The sequence below is a fragment of the Lissotriton helveticus genome, chromosome 4_1, assembly GCF_964261635.1.
Source record: "Lissotriton helveticus chromosome 4_1, aLisHel1.1, whole genome shotgun sequence".
Lineage (NCBI taxonomy): Eukaryota > Metazoa > Chordata > Amphibia > Caudata > Salamandridae > Lissotriton > Lissotriton helveticus.
In genome coordinates this window covers 546,208,673-546,231,125 of record NC_136063.1, presented here as the reverse complement: position 1 = coordinate 546,231,125, position 22,453 = coordinate 546,208,673, and positions in this window count along the sequence as shown.

The window sequence follows — 22,453 nt, the reverse complement described above, 5'->3', positions numbered from 1 at the left end:
ATATGACTACACCTCTCAATCGTCCGTAACCCCTGGACTCCAGCACCATGAAACCGTTTGGTGTGTGCGGTTTACAAGCTCATTTAACATAACATAACATAACATAACATAACATAACATAACATAACATAACATAACATAACATAACATAAAATCCCTATACCCTCCAATAGGAATGCACCCGTGGGCACAACCATGCTAAGTGTTAGCATTTCCCAGGCTCCTACCTACACCTGTCACAGCTGAGCCTTAATTTGTGTAGTTTGTTAGATGTAATGTATGTTCATGTTATAAAATTAAACTGTATAAGCTGTTGCTTGTAGATCACACATAGTTCTCCATTCTGACTGCCGCAATAGCCCCATTTTGCATCAGAGAGTGCCATTTATAAGCCTTACTCCCATTTCTACCGGGAGGATCAGCGTATTGGTCTCTCCCTGACCAAGGTTATAAATGCGTTACATCAGTCTCTTAGCCGAGGGGAAGGCCGGCACTTACTCTAACGTGTTGAAGGTGGCTGGGTGGTGCTGGAAACTCCCGGCCAAGCTCATGGCATGCCGCTCTGAGTCTGTACAGTGGCAACTCCTTCGCTAAGGCGGAGGAGCATCGCCCCACTGCTCCAAAGGAAAAACACAATGGTAATAACGTATTGTTATAATCATTGTATTTTTCCTATGGAAGTCAGTGGTTTCACAGGGTGGGGTGGGGTTGGGCAGCACAGGGGGAGGAGTGGTTCACACTCCCTAAGTGTGCATGACTGCTTGGCCGGCCGTCTTGAGCCGGCCAAGCAGTCCTGTGCACTTTGCATGTTCCCCACCAGGCTGCATTACACAGCCTGGTGAGGAACATTCAAAGCCTCACTGTACCCGTCTGAGCGCCAAATCACGGCACTCAGACCAATCACAATACTGCATTGCTGTATTGTGATTGATTCAGGAGAACCTGCTGCCCAGGTGCTTCCTTCTGCTGCTGCTGGCCGGTACTGGGACCAGAAGATGAAGAGGACAGAGGAGAGGCAGATGTTGGCCATTTCAGGTAAGTTAACTTTTTTCTCCATTCGATCCAGTAGCATCCGCTACTGAGTCTGTAGCATATCAAAATGTCAGATGGTTTATAGTCCTCCTTAGTCATAAATATTTCGAGTGGGATGAAGGTGTTTTGTGGATTAGACCTCTGATAGTGGTGAGCTGCTTGGCAGTCAGTCACCTACTGAAGCTCACATTACATTTTTTGTGATTTATTTACAGGGCGGCATTATGTCACTTAATGTGGCTTAACGTAATCTTGTAAATAAGGCCCCCTTTCATGCTACACTTACGGTGAAAGGGGTGGGCAATGGGAATTGGAGTGGGCGTTCTGCCGCAACACCCATTGATTTTGACGCTGCCCCTTATTTACAAGGGTGGCGCAAATAGGAGGCCGCGCCAAAATTAAGACCAGGCTAAGCTTGGTCTTACCTTGGCAAAACTAAGCGACATGGTTAATTTTTCCGTATTTTGCTGTTACTACTGAAGTACCGAAAAATAAATTAGACCATATAGAGCTATACTTACTAATAGCTCCCAATGCCAATTACCAATAATCAGTCAGTTGGCAGTGTAGAAGGTTCAATCGTTTATTAAACAACTCGCGACCTAACCCCACGAGGTCCGCCGAGAAGACTGCCAGCACATTATCAAGAGATCACATATATACTGTTACATTTTGAAACCGTTACCCAAGAAGGAAAAATACAAGTTGGTACAGGTTGGTGCAAAGGAAAGACCATATATGGGACACAAAGCATCCTTAGTTTAGCTCAGCTCGTTATAGCAAGGTCGATGAGGGTGACTCATTCTGCCAGCTCTAGGAGAGTCTGCACAGCGCCTCCTGGAATGTGCTTATCTGGCCTACCCCCACCTACAACCTTAACAGGCCTAACATGAAGAAGCGATTCAAAAAGGGGGGTGGTGAGTAGTTTGGTCTGCCCTGTTCCCATGATGCACTGGGCCAGGGACAGACTAATTTGCATGTAGCCAGGTTCTGAACTGGGATGGTGCAGTGAGCTAAAAAACAGTGATGGATCAAGCACTGATCTTTTGACTGGGTATGAGTGTTCTGCTTAATTCAGATGCTCTGTCCATCACCCCCCCCTTTTCTGAATCCTTTTGGCCACTATAGGAGTGGAAGGGTATGCTCAGACATGAGTCCCTTGCTCACTGCACCATCAGGATTCAAGCAAGCCGGGCCGAAGACGGCTGCAATGCCAGAAACCGGTCCCCGGAAGCTTGTTTCCTTTCCAGTAAAGAATTGGCTTGGTAGTTTGGTCTGCCCTGTTCCCATGATGCACTGTGCCAGGGACAGACTAATTTGCATGTAGCCAGGTTCTGAACTGGGATGGTGCAGTGAGCTAAAAAACAGTGATGGATCAAGCCCTGATCTTTTGACTGGGTATGAGTGTTCTGCTTAATTCAGATGCTCTGTCCATCACCACCCCCTTTTCTGAATCGTTTTGGCCACTATAGGAGTGGAAGGGTATGCTCAGACATGAGTCCCTTGCTCACTGCACCATCAGAATTCAAGCAAGCCGGGCCGAAGACGGCTGCAATGCCAGAAACCGGTCCCCGGAAGCTTGTTTCCTTTCCAGTAAAGAATTGGCTTGGTAGTTTGGTCTGCCCTGTTCCCATGATGCACTGGGCCAGGGACAGACTAATTTGCATGTAGCCAGGTTCTGAACTGGGATGGTGCAGTGAGCTAAAAAACGGTGATGGATCAAGCCCTGATCTTTTGACTGGGTATGAGTGTTCTGCTTAATTCAGATGCTCTGTCCATCACCACCCCCTTTTCTGAATTGTTTTGGCCACTATAGGAGTGGAAGGGTATGCTCAGACATGAGTCCCTTGCTCACTGCACCATCAGGATTCAAGCAAGCCGGGCCGAAGACGGCTGCAATGCCAGAAACCGGTCCCCGGAAGCTTGTTTCCTTTCCAGTAAAGAATTGGCTTGGTAGTTTGGTCTGCCCTGTTCCCATGATGCACTGGCCCAGGGACAGACTAATTTGCATGTCGCCAGGTTCTGAACTGGGATGGTGCAGTGAGCTAAAAAATGGTGATGGATCAAGCCCTGGTCTTTTGACTGGGTATGAGTGTTCTGCTTAATTCAGATGCTCTGTCCATCACCACTCCCTTTTCTGAATCGTTTTGGGCACTATAGGAGTGGAAGGGTATGCTCAGACATGAGTCCCTTGCTCACTGCACCATCAGGATTCAAGCAAGCCGGGTAGAAGACGGCTGCAATGCCAGAAACCGGTCCCCGGAAGCTTGTTTCCTTTCCAGTAAAGAATTGGCTTGGTAGTTTGGTCTGCCCTGTTCCCATGATGCACTGGGCCAGGGACAGACTAATTTGCATGTAGCCAGGTTCTGAACTGGGATGGTGCAGTGAGCTAAAAAACGGTGATGGATCAAGCCCTGATCTTTTGACTGGGTATGAGTGTTCTGCTTAATTCAGATGCTCTGTCCATCACCACCCCCTTTTCTGAATCGTTTTGGCCACTATAGGAGTGGAAGGGTATGCTCAGACATGAGTCCCTTGCTCACTGCACCATCAGGATTCAAGCAAGCCGGGCCGAAGACGGCTGCAATGCCAGAAACCGGTCCCCGGAAGCTTGTTTCCTTTCCAGTAAAGAATTGGCTTGGTAGTTTGGTCTGCCCTGTTCCCATGATGCACTGGGCCAGGGACAGACTAATTTGCATGTAGCCAGGTTCTGAACTGGGATGGTGCAGTGAGCTAAAAAACGGTGATGGATCATGTGCGTGTGGGATTTAAAGAAGATTGTGGTGGGCGGTTGGTTTATTCATTTTTTCTACACACGTAAGAAGACATGCAGAATGTAAGCCATCGTGTTCGGCAGCGAGGTAAAGGGAACATCATTGTATTTTGAAGAATGTTAGAACAGCATGGGGAAAGGGGAGAGCATTTGAACGATGTCGTGTCTTTGCTGTTTAGAATAAGCACTGGGGAAGTAAACAGGATGAAATAGTGGGAAAGGTTTATGTTTTTATGTCTGCATAGCGCAAGGGTTAGGGAGAGGACTTCACATTATTTCGATTATTTATACATGGGATCTGTTTGTGGGAGTGCAGCAGAGGGTGGGTTATGGTAATTTTTTATGGGGAAGTTTGTGTTTACGTTATCATATTTAATGGTCCATATACATTTTGCGCTTTAGTCTCATTGTTTATACAGCTTTTTTGATTCATTACAGTGCCCCTGAGGAAGAACTTATAAGAGTTTGAAATGCATTGGGCTTTTACTGTGCTGGCTCGAAGGAATGTTATAAGCACGTATCAATGTTTAAGCTCATTCAGCGACATATGATATTTGAAAATGCGGAATAAACATTCTAGTACCATCAGGCTGTCTCTGGAGTGAATAAAAAAACTGGGATTACTTGGATTACTCTACTTGTTTACAATGGATTAATATTGATTACTGGAAGAAATATGGTTTACGTTGGAGGAAAGTCTCCTCATTGTCGCAGTGCAGCAGCGGGGGCACCAATGTTGCCCCCTTTGGAAGCATCTTACAGATATTCTGTGGAAAGGGACGGCCACGGCGCTGTTATGCACGCATCTATTTGCAATTACAGCCACAATTTAAATTCATCAGAGAAGGGAAGGTGTGCACTTACTAAAATAACTTTCTTGCAGTGAGCTAAAAAACAGTGATGGATCAAGCACTGATCTTTTGACTGGGTATGAGTGTTCTGCTTAATTCAGATGCTCTGTCCATCACCCCCCCCTTTTCTGAATCCTTTTGGCCACTATAGGAGTGGAAGGGTATGCTCAGACATGAGTCCCTTGCTCACTGCACCATCAGGATTCAAGCAAGCCGGGCCGAAGACGGCTGCAATGCCAGAAACCGGTCCCCGGAAGCTTGTTTCCTTTCCAGTAAAGAATTGGCTTGGTAGTTTGGTCTGCCCTGTTCCCATGATGCACTGGGCCAGGGACAGACTAATTTGCATGTAGCCAGGTTCTGAACTGGGATGGTGCAGTGAGCTAAAAAACAGTGATGGATCAAGCCCTGATCTTTTGACTGGGTATGAGTGTTCTGCTTAATTCAGATGCTCTGTCCATCACCACCCCCTTTTCTGAATCGTTTTGGCCACTATAGGAGTGGAAGGGTATGCTCAGACATGAGTCCCTTGCTCACTGCACCATCAGAATTCAAGCAAGCCGGGCCGAAGACGGCTGCAATGCCAGAAACCGGTCCCCGGAAGCTTGTTTCCTTTCCAGTAAAGAATTGGCTTGGTAGTTTGGTCTGCCCTGTTCCCATGATGCACTGGGCCAGGGACAGACTAATTTGCATGTAGCCAGGTTCTGAACTGGGATGGTGCAGTGAGCTAAAAAACGGTGATGGATCAAGCCCTGATCTTTTGACTGGGTATGAGTGTTCTGCTTAATTCAGATGCTCTGTCCATCACCACCCCCTTTTCTGAATTGTTTTGGCCACTATAGGAGTGGAAGGGTATGCTCAGACATGAGTCCCTTGCTCACTGCACCATCAGGATTCAAGCAAGCCGGGCCGAAGACGGCTGCAATGCCAGAAACCGGTCCCCGGAAGCTTGTTTCCTTTCCAGTAAAGAATTGGCTTGGTAGTTTGGTCTGCCCTGTTCCCATGATGCACTGGCCCAGGGACAGACTAATTTGCATGTCGCCAGGTTCTGAACTGGGATGGTGCAGTGAGCTAAAAAATGGTGATGGATCAAGCCCTGGTCTTTTGACTGGGTATGAGTGTTCTGCTTAATTCAGATGCTCTGTCCATCACCACTCCCTTTTCTGAATCGTTTTGGGCACTATAGGAGTGGAAGGGTATGCTCAGACATGAGTCCCTTGCTCACTGCACCATCAGGATTCAAGCAAGCCGGGTAGAAGACGGCTGCAATGCCAGAAACCGGTCCCCGGAAGCTTGTTTCCTTTCCAGTAAAGAATTGGCTTGGTAGTTTGGTCTGCCCTGTTCCCATGATGCACTGGGCCAGGGACAGACTAATTTGCATGTAGCCAGGTTCTGAACTGGGATGGTGCAGTGAGCTAAAAAACGGTGATGGATCAAGCCCTGATCTTTTGACTGGGTATGAGTGTTCTGCTTAATTCAGATGCTCTGTCCATCACCACCCCCTTTTCTGAATCGTTTTGGCCACTATAGGAGTGGAAGGGTATGCTCAGACATGAGTCCCTTGCTCACTGCACCATCAGGATTCAAGCAAGCCGGGCCGAAGACGGCTGCAATGCCAGAAACCGGTCCCCGGAAGCTTGTTTCCTTTCCAGTAAAGAATTGGCTTGGTAGTTTGGTCTGCCCTGTTCCCATGATGCACTGGGCCAGGGACAGACTAATTTGCATGTAGCCAGGTTCTGAACTGGGATGGTGCAGTGAGCTAAAAAACGGTGATGGATCAAGCCCTGATCTTTTGAGTGGGTATGAGTGTTCTGCTTAATTCAGATGCTCTGTCCATCACCACCCCCTTTTCTGAATCGTTTTGGCCACTATAGGAGTGGAAGGGTATGCTCAGACATGAGTCCCTTGCTCACTGCACCATCAGGATTCAAGCAAGCCGGGTAGAAGACGGCTGCAATGCCAGAAACCGGTCCCCGGAAGCTTGTTTCCTTTCCAGTAAAGAATTGGCTTGGTAGTTTGGTCTGCCCTGTTCCCATGATGCACTGGGCCAGGGACAGACTAATTTGCATGTAGCCAGGTTCTGAACTGGGATGGTGCAGTGAGCTAAAAAACGGTGATGGATCAAGCCCTGATCTTTTGACTGGGTATGAGTGTTCTGCTTAATTCAGATGCTCTGTCCATCACCACCCCCTTTTCTGAATCGTTTTGGCCACTATAGGAGTGGAAGGGTATGCTCAGACATGAGTCCCTTGCTCACTGCACCATCAGGATTCAAACAAGCCGGCCGAAGACGGCTGCAATGCCAGAAACCGGTCCCCGGAAGCTTGTTTCCTTTCCAGTAAAGAATTGGCTTGGTAGTTTGGTCTGCCCTGTTCCCATGATGCACTGGGCCAGGGACAGACTAATTTGCATGTAGCCAGGTTCTGAACTGGGATGGTGCAGTGAGCTAAAAAACGGTGATGGATCAAGCCCTGATCTTTTGAGTGGGTATGAGTGTTCTGCTTAATTCAGATGCTCTGTCCATCACCACCCCCTTTTCTGAATAGTTTTGGCCACTATAGGAGTGGAAGGGTATGCTCAGACATGAGTCCCTTGCTCACTGCACCATCAGGATTCAAGCAAGCCGGGCCGAAGACGGCTGCAATGCCAGAAACCGGTCCCCGGAAGCTTGTTTCCTTTCCAGTAAAGAATTGGTTTGGTAGTTTGGTCTGCCCTGTTCCCATGATGCACTGGGCCAGGGACAGACTAATTTGCATGTAGCCAGGTTCTGAACTGGGATGGTGCAGTGAGCTAAAAAACGGTGATGGATCAAGCCCTGATCTTTTGACTGGGTATGAGTGTTCTGCTTAATTCAGATGCTCTGTCCATCACCACCCCCTTTTCTGAATCGTTTTGGCCACTATAGGAGTGGAAGGGTATGCTCAGACATGAGTCCCTTGCTCACTGCACCATCAGGATTCAAGCAAGCCGGGCCGAAGACGGCTGCAATGCCAGAAACCGGTCCCCGGAAGCTTGTTTCCTTTCCAGTAAAGAATTGGCTTGGTAGTTTGGTCTGCCCTGTTCCCATGATGCACTGGGCCAGGGACAGACTAATTTGCATGTAGCCAGGTTCTGAACTGGGATGGTGCAGTGAGCTAAAAAACGGTGATGGATCAAGCCCTGATCTTTTGACTGGGTATGAGTGTTCTGCTTAATTCAGATGCTCTGTCCATCACCACCCCCTTTTCTGAATCGTGTTGTCCACTATAGGAGTGGAAGGGTATGCTCAGACATGAGTCCCTTGCTCACTGCACCATCAGGATTCAAGCAAGCCGGGCCGAAGACGGCTGCAATGCCAGAAACTGGTCCCCAGAAGCTTGTTTCCTTTCCAGTAAAGAATTGGCTTGGTAGTTTGGTCTGCCCTGTTCCCATGATGCACTGGGCCAGGGACAGACTAATTTGCATGTAGCCAGGTTCTGAACTGGGATGGTGCAGTGAGCTAAAAAACGGTTATGGATCAAGCCCTGATCTTTTGACTGGGTATGAGTGTTCTGCTTAATTCAGATGCTCTGTCCATCACCACCCCCTTTTCTGAATCGTTTTGGCCACTATAGGATTGGAAGGGTATGCTCAGACATGAGTCCCTTGCTCACTGCACCATCAGGATTCAAGCAAGCTGGGCCGAAGACGGCTGCAATGCCAGAAACCGGTCCCCGGAAGCTTGTTTCCTTTCCAGTAAAGAATTGGCTTGGTAGTTTGGTCTGCCCTGTTCCCATGATGCACTGGGCCAGGGACAGACTAATTTGCATGTAGCCAGGTTCTGAACTGGGATGGTGCAGTGAGCTAAAAAACGGTGATAGATCAAGCCCTGATCTTTTGACTGGGTATGAGTGTTCTGCTTAATTCAGATGCTCTGTCCATCACCACCCCCTTTTCCGATAACATGAAGAAGCAGCAGCTTGTTACATGTGTCAGGCTGTTTCTAGAGAAAACAGCTCTCGCTAAGTGTAATTATAGGTTTCCACTAATGCTATGAGCAGGCTAGGCCACAAAATGGCGTTGGTCTGGTTAATCTATATTGCTCGTTGAGAGACGAAAACTAAAATAAGGCGTACATCAATCACTAAGCTACTACGTGTGTGAGTTTATTAATGCTAAGAACACTCTCACAGAACTAATAGGTACATCACGCTAATTTCTAACTACTGCTATGTGTCTGTAGTCTGCTCACAGGGCCTAATTCAGATTTCAGTTCCTCACTATGTGTTCTGCATTGTGCAGCACACAAAGAAACAGCAAATCAGAATAAATGATTGTGTATGTGCAGGAAGGTTTCCCTTCCTGCACATAAACAATCATTAAACACATGGCGATTTGAAACTTTCATGGGTGCTGCACAATGCAGAACACATATGAGTTTTGAAATCGACATTCTGGATTGTTTATGTGCAGGAAGGCCCCCCTTACTGCACATAAACAATAATTTCTCCCAATGCAGAAGCCCTTGCATTATGGTGCAAGGGTGCCTGCATTGGCGCTAGGCAGCTAGATTTAGAACCAGCGCTAGGGCAAAGGCAGGGGTGCGCCGTATTCTTGTGAATGCGGCGCATCCCTGCATTTTCAGAATGGCGGAGCGTGGTGTTCGAAATGTTTTCTTAATGCCATGCTTCACCAGTCCCTTGTGAATATGCCCCTTGTCTGCATGGTGGTGACACAAGCTGGTAGCCAGGGGCTCCATGGCTATAGCAATCATTATGGGGGACATCGGATATCCTTTTCTGGTGTCACGAGCGATGTGCATTCTGTTACAAGGGAGCAGTGGGTACCTCATAAAGCAATCGGATACAGCGCAACAATTTTCTTCTAATGCCCTTACGTTGCAGCACTTAGAAGAGATAAGGCTCTATGAGCAAATGCCTTAGGGCAGTGTTTCCCAAACTGGGGTCTGCGGACTCCCAGGGGTCCGTGACACATTCCCAGGGGGTCCGTGGGCAGCAATTTAAAAGCACTGAAAAGTTTCTTGTATAATTAGCAGCTTTCGAGCAACAATACAAGTGTCAAGATAATGCCAGTGATTAATGTACCTGCTGGAGAGAGAGGAGAGTTTTGTTCAGTGGCAGCTTTGATTAACTAATGTAGCACAGATGGTTAATGTGCCTACTGCTAAGAACGTGTAACATGCATTTTAAAAAGCAGTATTTTATGTGCATAGGTCTGTGGTTACTGCTTTTGTCCCAGAGATTCTTTTGTTACTGTGCACTTCATAAGTGACATTCGTAATCTAGCAGAGGGACCCATACACTGTCATCAAAGAGCTGCTTGCAAACTGCATAAGTAACTTATGTTTTTTCCCAGTCATTCATTATCCTGATGCTGCTAAAAATATTTATTTGGGTGGAAATACATTTTTAATGTTAAAGTCAGAGCTAGCCACTGTGTTATGTTTTGAATCCTGAGTTTGTGCTTTCCCAGACCAAGTACTCTTTAAAAATCCTTCAATATAAAATACTAAGGCCCAGACGTACGACCCGTTTTTATATGCGCACACGGGTTCGCGAACCTGTTTGCGCATGCAAAAACCTATTGGGCCATGTACATAGCCTATTTTGCCAGTCGCAATTTTTTTGCGACTCGCTAAATAGGGTTTGCAACTTGCTATTTGGAAGGGGCATTCCCTTCAAAATAGCGAGCCTCAAAACCATGTACAAATGTTTTGCGACTGCAATTGCGTTCGCAAAACAATTGCAATTACCACCTACTTCAAGTAGATGGTAATGGGAAGGGGTCCCCAGGGGACCCCCAACCCTTTGCAAATGCATGCAAAATCAATTTTTAAGGGCAGGCAGCGGTCCCAGGGACCACTGCCTACCCTAAAAAATTAAATGAAAACGTTTCATTTACTTTTTTTTAAATGCATGGAAAATGGACTGCATTTTTTAAAACAAAAACACTGCTTTATTTAAAAGCAGTCCCAGACATGGTGGTCTGCTGAGCCCAGCAGGCCACCATCCCTGGGAGGGCTGGCATTCCCAATGGGCTCACAAATTGCGAGAGGCTCATTAATATTAATGAGCCTCACAAATTGCGACCCCATTGGGAATCCCAAACAGTGTTAAACACACTGTTGTACATTTCATTTAGCGACTCGCAATTTGCCATTCATAATGTGTCGCCAATTGCGAGGCGCTAAATGAAATGGTCGTACATCTGGCCCCAAAATCCTTAGTACTTTGAGTATTTGTTTTGTGTGCACACGTGTATTTTTTTCGAATTACTGTTTTAATATTTGAAATTTAAATCATACAAATTGCTTGGGGGTCCCCGGCTTCCAGTGGTGACTCAATGGGGGTCCTCAGGAGTCAAAAGTTTGGGAACCACTGCCTTAGGGCATCTAGAAAGGCTGTGACTGCCTGACAGTTGGGGCGCAGTTGGTGTAATAGGGCAAATAGAGTCCTGAGATTATCTGAAGTAGATCTTCCAGGGACAACCCTGTTTGATCAGGTCGGATTAACAAGGGAATTAGTGGTTGTAATCTAGTCACTACTAGAGTAGTCAGTATTTTATTATCTGTATTTATTAAAGAGCGAGGTCTATATGAATCCATCTCTGTTGGGGATTTTCCTGGCTTTTGGAGCATTATCATGAGGGCCCCTTACTTAGACGGAGGCAGTCTGCCCTTTGTGAATGCCTCTTCATATGTGACTAGCAGTCTAGGGGCCAGTATATGTAAGTATTTGAGATAGAACTGTACTGGGAGCCCGTTGGGCACGCCAATGAATAGGGTGGATCAGGGATGGTGTTAACCTCAATTACATTAGGTTATGTGTCTCATGATATGGTGCAAAGTAACATATCAAAAATGCAGTTAAATGAGAGGCGGAATGAGAAATTTATAAAGATCTATTGCAAAAATGTAAAAGTTACATCTCAGGATAATTAAAGCGTCAATGTAATTTCTTCTTTAAATGCATAAAATCATTACCATGAAGGCTCTCAGAAATAATACCATCCCAAAAAAAAGCTAAATCAAAAATAAACAAAGTTGCAATAATGCGACAAATTAGTAAGAAATCGAACAACACCCCCTGGAGCATTTGAAAGGCTGTTGCTCACCCCCAAATTGGAGGGTTTATATAGAAAATGTTTCCGTAGACAAGGATAGAACGAGTAGAATCATCATGGTAAAAGCAAAGATATACATTTTCAACAAATCAGAAAAAAGACTTTAGAATCACCATACATCCTTACTCTCAAAGAACTAACTCACTAGGGGGCATATTATCAAGGGCTAGCGATATTTTTATCGCCACGTTTGCGACCGTTTTTGGACGAAATGCATCAATAAAAATATAGCTTTATTTACAAGAGCACCCTAACGTGTATTCAATGGGATTACCCCTTGCTTCAACATCGCATCGCCTTGCATCGCTAATGAGATGTAGGGAGGTGTGTCCCATGAAACAACATGGGATATTATTGCTTACCCAGATTCTCCTTATTTTCAAGTGTATTACTAACACGAATAGCGATATTAAAATCAGCACTAACTGGGTTTTTTGCCGGTTTGTAACGCCTGCTATTTTCCTTAGTAAGCCATATGTATAATGGGAGGTGGATTGTTTTCCTGAGTCCACGTCTCCCTATCTATAAGGTTTCTCCCTAAGGTGTTTTTCTATTACTGGAATTCCGGCGATATCTACACTTTCCGCAGCTTTTGCCTGGATTTGGATCGCCTCTGCGATGCGCGTTGCTGATAGCGCACTCACTGGGCGATAAAATCCGGCGATATGCGGCGTTAATTTTCTGCATGCTACACACGGCCAGCGATAATTATCGCTGGCCGTTGATGGTATGCCCCTACATGAATATTGATTCAGCTTCCTCTGACATAGTCATCCCGAGGTGTCAGAACAAACAAGTTACTAAAACAACAGTGAACCATTGTGAATGAATGCAATGCTGCCTGCAATAGGAAGACTCTTTCATAAATGATACATTAATGAACCCATGTTAGAGAGTCTTCTTCAAGAACAGTGTAATTCCGAAATAAACAAACATGAATTGCTTGACTATGTGCAGCAGAAATATTAAACAGTTAATACGACATCCATTTTGATCAAGATGGCATTGCGGTCTAGCTGGGGACTAGATAGCCTAGGTCTGGAAAGTACACTTTAACAGGTCATATTGAAATTGTTTAATCTCAGCACACATATGAATTAAAGTGTATATTACTATTCTGCACCCTTTTAATAATGAGCTCTTTTGAATATTACATAAAAGCCTCCACACAGGCTAACATTAGCCACCCTGAACCTGCCTGCTGCACATCTGGCACTGTGAAAAATCCTAGCTGCACACAAGATCATTTCCATGCTGAACCCCCCCCCCCCCTCCCCCTATAGACTATATCACCTCCTAGCACCAAAGTCACTGCTGCCACTGAGATTGTAGTGCCCCAAGACAATCTCATGACCCTGTCCTCCTCCAACTTCACCCCGAAGCCACTGCCCGAAGAACTGCCCTTCTCGATGATGTTGCTGCTGTAGGAAACCCTCTGTGCACTATGTCTATGTGTGTCTATGTCAGGGTATTTGTAAAGCTCAGCTGCTACTCCAAGGAGTGTCCTGGTGCTAAATGCCGAAAAAGTAGCGATGGAGTAGGAAGGGATTATGGGGAGGAGAAAAGCCATGTTTTTAACTTCTTCTGAAACAAGGGTGTTGATTTAACACTTCTAAGTGTCAGAGGCAGTTTGTTCCAATAAGACGGGCCCAGGAAGGAAAGGGACTTTCCTCCCGACCTAGTCTTTTTGACACATGGAGTACTGGCTAAGAAAAGATTAGAGAAGCAGAGATTTCTCAGCGGGGCATGGAACAAGATCCTGTATTTTAGGTAGCTAGGGCCCATTCGTATAAGGTTTTCTGGGTCACAAGTAGTGTCTTAAAGATAATTATTTTCCATACTGGAAGCCAATGAAGACTCCTCAACAGGCTTGACAAATGAGCATCCCGGGGGAGCTTGATGATAGTTCGGGCTGCAGTATTCTGGACAAGCTGAAGTCTATCTGTCAGATACCTAGGCATGCCTAAGTAAAGGCCGTTCCCATAATAAAGGTGAGATATGATCAGGGCTTGGATCACTTGTTGTCGGGCAGCCACAGACAAAACAAACAGAAACTTCCAAAGAAGATTCAGGAGGGCAAAGCAAGTGCCCACCACCGGATTTACTTGAGTATGGAATGGAAACTGATTATCAAGTTCAAAGCCCAAGATTTTCACCACCTGATTTTTGATGAGGGGAGTGGGTATCTGCTGGCCAGAAGGACTGCAAAGGTGTTTCTGCATCCAAACCAATGAAGAGCCGCTCCGTCTTCCCCCCATTATATTTCAGCTGGTTCATAGACAGCCACCCAAATTCCGCTGAGAGTCAAGTACTAATTACCTTGCCTGGGCTGGGCTTGTTGTTCTTCCATGTGAACAACAGCTGGGTGTCATCTGCATAAGCCACAATTTTCGCCCCTAAGGATTTTAGCCAAAGTAGCCATAGGTGAAAGATAGATATTAAACAAGGTCGGGCTCAGGGCAGAGCCCTGAGGGACACCAACCTTCAGCTTGTGGGACCTGGCTGAGAAGGGACGGCACCGTACCTCCTGACTCCTCCCTCAAGGAAGGATGCTAACTATTTCCAGGTCAAGCCCCCAATGCAAATCGAGTGGAGATGAGTCAGGAGAATATGGTGTGACACCGTATCAAAGGCGGCTGATAGGTCTAACTGGACTAGTCATCACAGAATGCGCCCCGCCTAAAGTACGCCAAAATAAGGGTATAAGGCGAAAACCGAATGCCCCTTGGTTTTCGCAGGCGTTGGCAGAAAGTCACCTGCTATGTAGAAAAATGTAACGTAAATGGAGGAAATCCTATGACCAATCAGCCAAAATTTCCTATGTTCAGCAAAGAAAATTCTACCTGGCCAGCATTAAATTGGCCAAAAAGGAATATTACATCAAGGCCATCAATGAGGCACAGCAAAAGCAGAGAACGGTCTTTTCCATAGTTAAATCCTTTACGCATCCTAAAGCCCTTCAGCCGAAAATTCTTCCTTCTGCAGCTTTCTGCAATCAAATCGCTGACTTTTTTGAGGAGAAGATTGTGCCCATTCAGAGGGATTTTCTTGTCCTTTCCCCTACTTTTCCCTCTAGTCATCTGAGGGCGGGGGACAATACGACACACACCTTGAGTGCCTTCCAACCGGCCTCCCTTCTTCAAACTAGGGAAGTCATTCTGGCCTGTAAGTCTGGAGCACCCTCTGATTCGTGCCCTCCTCAGATACTTCATCAGTTAATTGATGCAGTTATCCCCTCCATTAATGCAATTGTCAACGCGTCGTTAGGCTCAGAGGTTGTACCTCGGGAATGGGAAAAAGCGATTGTTAAGCCGTTAATGAAGAAACCCAATAAACCCACCACCGACTTGTCTAATCTTCGTCCAATATCGCTCCTCCCAGTCTTAGGTAAAATAACAGAGCAGATAGTGTATCAAGAATTAAACGATTTTGTCGATACTCATAACATTCTACACTCACAACAGTCAGGCTTTCGACCTAGACACTCGACCGAAACTGCCCTTATTGAGCTTATTGATTCTATTAAATTCGTGCAGGATGAGGGGAGAAAGGCTGTCCTGATTTTGTTGGATCTCACGGCAGCATTCGACACCATCTCTCATGAAATCCTGATTGATAGACAGATAGGTATAGGTATAACAGACGTTGCCCTGACCTGGATAGTATCCTTTTTGACCAACAGATCCCAAACGGTCTCTTTGGGCCCTTTTCTTTCCAACGAAAAAAAGGTCTTATCTGGGGTCCCGCAGGGCTCCATTTTAAGCCCTTTACTGTTTAATATTTATATGGTCCCCCTTATTGCACTGATAGAGTCATACGGCATACTTGTAACATCATATGTCGATGACACCCAACTTGTGGTCTCTATGGATAAAAATTCCACCAATTCGGAACAAAATTTTAAGATGTTTGACGGAGCTCTTCCGTTGGATGGCCAATAATCACCTAAGATGTAACGCCAACAAAACCGAGATCTTGCCCTTGGGCAAGGAGGCCCTCTTTTGTCCCAAGGACTGGTGGCCTGAGGACTCACCTGCTCCGCCCCACTCAGTAAAAACTGCAAGAAATCTAGGGGTCTTATTTGATTCCTCCCTTTCCTTTGACCAACATTTAAGGAATACGGCAGGAAGCTGCTTTAGCATCATTAAGTCTCTTAAGAAGTTGTTTGACTTCCTGCCTACTGATTCTAGAAAGTTGGTTGCAGTGGCTCTGATATTATCGCGATTAGATTATTGCAATGGCCTAATGGCCGGAGTAAAAAAAGCCACGCTAAAAAAACTACAGAGTGTGCAACACGCGGCGGCAAGGTTAGTTCTCAAATTACCTAGAAGATCTTCCGCCTCAGCTGCGCTTTAGACCCTGCTCTGGCTACCCTTGCATAAAAGGATTCTGTTTAAGATCTTGCTAACCTCTTTTAGAGCCCTTAATAAGACAGGCCCGAGATATCTTGCGAGACGTTTTACTCGCTATGATCCCCCGAGATGCCTGAGGTCGTCAGGCAGCAATCTAATCAACATCCCTAGATTCAAGCTTAAAACCAAAGGAGGAAGGACTTTTACAGCCTCTAATGCCCGGAATGCCATGCCCAAGAACCTCAGACTCCTTGTACAGGAAAACGCCTTCAGGAAGCATTTAAAGACCTGGATTTTCAGTCTGTCAGATGGTTTTGTAATGGCTGCCAGTTAGATCTTATCATTTGGTTTGTACACATGTTCAGCGCCAGGATGCTCCTTTCGGAGCGACAGGTAGCGCTCTAGAAATACCCCATACAAATACAAAATACAAATACTAGCAGCGCCCTGTCCCCCATTTCCAGACCAAGTCATATGGAATCAACTACCTCCAGCAGTGCAGTTTCGGTACCTTAATTAGTGTGAAAGATTAACTGGCTGGTATGTAGTAATCTTATCATTTCGAGATATGATGTTAGCTGCTGGTTCACAGGTTTCTCTAAAAGTTTAGATAAAAACTGGAAGGAGGGACATCGGCCTATAGTTGGATGGTTTGGAGGGGTCTGCCTGATTTTCTTTTAGCAGCGGGATAACCTACGCTTGCTTCCATTTGATGGCACTGTGGCTGATGAGGGGGAGGGGTTCAGTATCTGATTCACCAGGGGGTTTATAGCATCTACCTCAAACCAAGAATGAAGGATGGGGCTGGGTCCATCGGGGAACGTGATTTGAAGCTTTTTAAGGCATGCAAGGAATTATCCAAGGGGATTGGACAAAAGGAGTTCAGAGAGCACACTTCCACATTCATGGTTGGCTCATGGCCCGGGTCGTCCTGATTTCCTACTGCCCTTGGAGCGACAACACTTTTCATGTATGTCGTTTCCCATGTTGGGAGGTGGGAGGCTAGCTTGAATTGTATCTATTTTTTCACGAAAGAACAAGGCGAGTGTTTCACACCAATCCTCTGAGGGGGTTTCTGATTAGAGCCTACTTCGGGAGCAGAAAAGGATTTAACGAATTTAAAGATTTCTCTGGAGTGGTTTCCCACCTTTAGAATTTTAGACTCTAAGAAGGCTTCTTGTGCTAATTTAATTACTTTATGATACTTCCCTAATTCTACTTTATAGTCAGCTTTGACTTCTTGACAGTAGTTTGCCCTCCAAAGCCTCTCTTTACGTTTGCAGGGTAATTTAGTTTTATTAAGGGGCTGGGCACTTTCGAACAATGTTGTTGGGTGCTCCTTACTGGTGCCAGGGTTTGGCAGGCGGACTCAATCCAGCTATCTACCTGGTCTACATCCTCAGTGATATTGTCAGTGAAAGAGGGCTTAGTAGCATCAAACCTGTTACTTAATAGTTCCGATTTAATTTCGTGAAAGGCTCTTACCGTACGGGGTAGTTAGCTTTCCTTAGGAGGGACATTGCTAAGTTTAGGCCATCTGAACCTGCGCATATAGTGGTCGGTCCAGACTAGTGGAATAGGGGAATCTGCTTTGGGCGGTATTGAAGTGAAAATTTGGTCAAGCATGTGACCGGCCACGGGGGTAGGAGCAAGGATGGTTTGCATAAGGACCATATCTGATAAGTTCTCAAGGAGTTTTTGGCAAACTTTTACATAGTCGCAGTCGATATGCAAATTAAAATCCCCCAGCAGGATACAATGCCTGTATCTGAGGGCCAGTGGAGTACAAACTTTACAGAAGGAGGATACAAACCCTCCAGAAGGGCCAGGAGGTCTATATATAAGGTCCCCAGGTATCGATTGTTTACAAGAAAGGGAGAGAGTGAACCATAATATCTCTGCCTTCTCCAATTCCATGTGAGGCATCTGGGTCAGAGTATAGCGGCTAGTGTGCTGGATGCTTCCGGGACGCTGACAGGCGCAGACAGGCTTGTCTTTGGCACACCTTTAGCGCGACGTCGGCGCGTCCGCATGGCGACCCTGTTTAAGTGCATGTGGAGTCACCAAGAAGCTAGAGCATGCACTATCAAAATGGCTGCTCTAGCTGTCCCAAGAGGAGAAATGGCCGCAGTACCCCAGCTTCTCGTGTCGTGTGATTAAAGAACCCCAACTGTTCCCTCCAAGCAGGCATGATAGGTGCGAGTCTAGCCACAAACCAGGTCAGTGTCAGTTATGTACAGCATTTTAGTTTTTATCTGAAATTATTCTGTGCTGCTTCACACCCATGGCCTTCATTATTGTAATCAGGGGCATAGCTTGGTCAGTAAGATTGGTGGGTGTGAGCTTCAGGTTTTTCAACAATATAACGTTAAAATACATTATACCACAAGCAGGGTGCATGAGAGGGGTTTCAGAGGCAGTAAAAAGGGAGAGAAAAGAGTATTGGTAGTTGTACTCAGTGAGAGAAATCACTATATTTTGTAAAATAACCAACATTTTTGAAGACTTTTAAAACCGAGAGATGGAGCTAGGGTGTATGCGTTTTACTCTGTGTGTATGTAAAAAGTCCTGGTGAAATCAGACCGACACCTCACCAAACCCGACCGGAAGCACCTGTACCAGCGGCGGCTCCTCCGAAATGGCGGATGAGCGTCACCCCACTGGCTCACAGTCAGCTGCTGAAAAAGAAAACAATATTTAATTATAATTGTATTTTTCAGGTGCTGGTTGAGCCAGCTTGTGTAGGGTGAGGCGGGCCGGGCCATGGGAGGGAGGAGGAATGAATTTGTAGGTGCACTTCTAAGTGCACATGTCTGATTGACCGGCTGTCTTAGGATGGCCAAACAAACATGCACAGTTAGATTTCTCTAAACCAGATGTATTGCACAGCTGGGTTGCAGAAACAGCATAGACTCCCGTTAGCTGAGCGAGTGTTAAAGCATGAGAGCAGTCAGGGATTGCACATGGAGTTTCTGACACTGTGCCAGTGTCTGCTGGGACCAGGAAGCAGAGGAACACCAAGGCGCAAGGCGGCCGGCAACTTCAGTCTTTTTTTTATTATTACTACAACCATGCTCCCTCTCTTGTGCTTCCCCCTGTACCCACTCCCCCATCCACCACTTTTTGTTTGTTTCGGCTGCTACTGACCTGTACCTAACTATTAACCAGAAAATACACTAATTAGGCTTGTCCTGTTATAGCCTGACACCCAATCAGGGGTACAACGTGGCCAGGACACTATTGGCCTGAACACAGTCCTTCGACGGGCCCTGCAACACTCTGTCACTGTGCTGGCTGCAGCCCCGAGCCAGCATGGGCAGTGCATCTCTGAGGAAGTGGTAGCGGCCACCGCCTCGCCCTCACTCTGCCTGGGTCCAGGCTGCAGGTGGTTATACATGCAGGCTGCCATCACACCAGGCTTCAGATAACAGCAAACATGTAAGTGATGCAGTGATGCACGTTCACACATGGAGGCAAATGTGGCGGATAGTCTCAGACTCTTCTACGTTGCAGTTCAGCAATAGTGCCTGAATAGCAAAGAGTACAAAACTACTGCACTGCTGGGTAGATACCGCGAATCACCATCTCCACTTGACATTGAGAGTCCTTCAGATATAGTCCACTTTTGTTCCTTGTCCAGTTACTGGCCACACATTCAATTAATCCTTTTGTTACTTGATGGCCAAAAGAGTGGAAGCACCCCAGCCTCAGGTGAATTAGAGATGATATCTGTGACATTATTTCCTGAAACATAGCAAACAATCTGGAAATGCCTGAAGCCAGAGAGGCAAGATATTATCAGAAAATAGGTGGTGACAGAGAAATTAATTTGGCAGGGCTCAATTTTGGCACAGATGCTCTTTTAGTTAGTTTGCAGAGAGAACAAATGGCGCTTAAAACTAGGTTCATGGACAAGTGCCAAATGTTTAGTAGCCTCTGATGCAATAAAGGGGATGCCTGAGTAAGCCTGGATATTTATAAAATGTATTTTATCAAAGATGGATGAACAACAACTATCATAATAATGATTATAAGAAATATTTTCAACAAAATGACGTGACAAAACATACAGCTGTACTGCTCTTACTCAGCATCCAGCGATGGCCATTTTAATAGCCTAACCCGATAACGAGTGTGTAAGATGTCACCAAATGCTTCCTTCACAGCGTCAGATATCTTCACAGCATTGTATAAAAATGTTCTGCACTACCTAAGATGACAACTTGCTTTGTAGCACCATGTGCATTGCATGTGTTTTTTGGATGGTGTTCATGCACACCGAATATTGCAGCTGCACGTAGTGATGCAGAGGACTGTGTCATGAGATCATGGCTCATGCAGTCACGCACAACCATTTATCTAAGTGGCACTAATTGCGTGCACACACCCAGGGGCATATTTACTAGAAAATTATGCAGTGCGGTGCTGCAACCGATCTTGCTTCGCAGAATCATTAGGAAAGTGCAGGGATGCGTTGTATTTACAGCAATACAACGCATTCCTGTGCTTTCCTCTGTGCTGGAGCACAATTGGCTGCCTAGTGCAAACGCAGGCACCCTTGCACTATGGAAAATTGTTTTTGTGTAGGAAGCACAAATCAATCATTGATGGCGTTTTCCTCCTTTCTATGTGTGCAGCACACGAGAAGAAGTAAAGGTATTTCGCCTTGTTGTGCCACGTTACTGCCTCTCCTGGGCAAGCATAGGAATCTGACACATTCCTAGGTTTACAAAAACTTGTAAATCTTGGAATGCATCAGAATCCATGGGTGTTGCATGGAAACACCCGCAGCAACACTCATGGAACACCCCTTTCACGCAGAGTAATGCATGAAAGGGGGCCATGAAAAGGCACACAGGTAGGCTTTGCATGGCCTTGGAAATATGGTGAAGCATTCTGCGCCACTGGTGGGCCAATGAAAGTGATGCTCAGGCGGCGCAAGGGGCTTGTAAATATACCCCTCAGTGCCACCAAAACAAGATAACATTTGGGAAAAGGTGCAGTAAGGTTGTTTAGGGAGAGCGAGCTGTACAAATGAGTAGTGCTATCCGCTGTATCTGCAGACAGCCCTAGTGTCAGGTGGTTAATACAGAGCTGGAGAGATCAGGGTGGTCAGGAGTAGCAATAATTCTGCCAACGTTCAACTTTGACTGAAAGCTTTGAAAATCTTTTGAGTTTCAAACTGGTTTACTCATTCGAGTATGTTAAATAGATTCTTATAAACAAACAGTAAAAGTATCCCAAAATTCCACTAGCTTACTATTCTTCATGATGTTCCAAGTCCACGAAGTCTTCTTCATTGATAAAAAACAACCCCTGCATTATATTTCTGGAATTTTGGACATTGTCAGAGATCACCCAAGATTGATCTATATCCTGAAACCTTGTATGGGTTTCACTGGCACAATCCAACAATGGTTCACATCCTACCACACCAACCCACAGCATCTCTTTTAGGTAGAAACTACCAGATCCCAGACACTCCCCATCACCTGTGGAATCGCACAGAGTTCCAATCCTATCACCCTTTATCTTCAGCATTTATATAGAATTCCTGGAAGACATCTTTGTTTGCGCAGCACCAAGATCCATCAGAATGCTTATGACACCCACCTCTGTGTCAAAAATCTCCTCAACCAATAACATACAAAGGCTCAAATCCTGCCTCTAATGCATCCAAACTGGGAGGTCAACAAACTATATGGTGCTAACCCCCATGTAGACCCATTTCCTCTCATTTGCTATCAATGGCAGGCTTTCTCCCATTCTGTCATGGTTCTCCAAATTAAACCTAACAGACTTCACCATCCATCTGGCAGAACAGGCCAACTCCCTTGGATTTACCCTCAAATCGAACTTTTTTTTCTCAAAGAACGCATTGTAACGATGAGTAAAGCCTCTTGGTACTCTCTCTCCTAAGAAAAGTTAAACCTTTTTCTCCTATGAGAAGACTACATAGTGACAGGTTGAACTCTAGCCTTCTCCCATGTAAATGGATACAACATCCTAGTCAACAGCATCCCACAGGCCACTTTTACTCACCTGAAAGGCATCCTTTACGCAGCACACAGCATCAAGAGCTAAAAAATCTGGCCACATCTCCTTCATACTAAAAGGTCTACAATTACTCTCCCTGCAAGCCTGGATCATCTTCAAGATCAGATGCATTGCTAACAAGCCCCTCTACACCAAGAGCTAGTAAACTAACAATATCTGTAGGTCAACATCGGTTGAGGAGCTACAACCTCTCCAAATTAAAGACTAAACACAGAAGGAAGGAGAAAACAAGTCTTCTCAGGAACTCCTAACACCTCCCCTAAGGATCAGGAGCAACATTTCCCTGACAT